The sequence below is a fragment of the Doryrhamphus excisus genome, chromosome 23 (genome assembly GCF_030265055.1).
Source record: "Doryrhamphus excisus isolate RoL2022-K1 chromosome 23, RoL_Dexc_1.0, whole genome shotgun sequence".
In the NCBI taxonomy this organism is placed as follows: Eukaryota; Metazoa; Chordata; class Actinopteri; order Syngnathiformes; family Syngnathidae; genus Doryrhamphus; species Doryrhamphus excisus.
In genome coordinates, this window is record NC_080488.1 from 5,796,415 (window position 1) to 5,797,668 (window position 1,254).

A 1,254-nucleotide genomic window follows, 5' to 3' on the forward strand; every position below is an offset into this window, starting at 1 on the left:
GTTGTAAGAGGTTCTTAATGCACATGTATTCAACAGGTTCCCAGATGTGGCCTCAGTAACAATTGTGTCAGTTGTTTGCCATGCATCCCAGTTGAGATGTTCCTCTGCAGAAGAGTCTGCAACCCTGAACGGTGCACAGCAATCTCTAGGAAACACAAAGAACATATGATATAATGACACTTAATAGAGTTAATTTCTGATTAAACATTTCTGGTTAAAGTGATGAAGTCTCACCTGTCAACCCACTGAAACTGGGCTTTCTCAATGCCAGCCCTGCTGTAGCGGTTTGAGAGACCCTCATACATCGGCCGCAGGGTTTTCTCCATCTCAGACTGCACCATGACCCAGGACAGGATCATACAGTTCAGAAAAGGTGACTTTCTTGGCCACTTTCCGGGTGTGGTCTGAGCGGAGAGCCTGTCCAAAGGTACCCTGCAGCATCTGCTGAATGGTGTCCTGGTTCTGGAACTCATGCAGCAAGCAGTCAGCAGTCGGTGAGGTAGTGGGCAGACACAGAGACCCCGTTCCAGCCATCAGCATCACTGTAGCCCCCAAAAGGCTCTGGTTTTCTCTCCTGCCGAAGGAACTGAGTGATGGTCTTTTGGTCATAAGTTCCTGCCTCTCCATCAATCACATTCTGGCAGCAGAGGAGAAAGGCCAGGTTGGCATGATTATACTTGAGATGCAACATCTCATTGATCTGATTTGCCATGTCTGTGGGGGATTTTCCAGTCCATCTCAACTCATCCAGGACTGACTTCCAGATGGCCTTCTTGTAAGTCAGCAACGCTGGCATCTGATTGGTAAACCTTGCAGGAAGCTTTTCCAGCCAGAGCGGGTTGTAGGAATACCACTTCCTATTGCAGCTCTTACAGCACAGCCTGGAGGAGAGCAGGTAGTACTGCTTAGTGAGGCCCACAATCAGTCGCGGCCTCCCGACTCCAGCAGAGACAACATGTGGCTGAGCACAGTCACCAGAGCACGGCAGGGTGTAGTTGTTTTTCAGCCGCCCCATCAAGTAGTCATTTTCTGGCTTCCAGATGAAAAAGGGATGAAGATGAAAATACTTTGCGGACGGCAGATCATAAAAACTGTCAAACAGCTCAGGCTGGGGAGGTAAGCGCCACAGGGAGAAGGTTTTCTTAGGGTTGTTGACAGGGCGGGAGCCTGCCCACAGACGCATGGACTCCAGTGTACAGTGTATCCCATGTCATTCTCCAGGAGCCAGCGGAAGGACATCCCCTTGTACTTCAG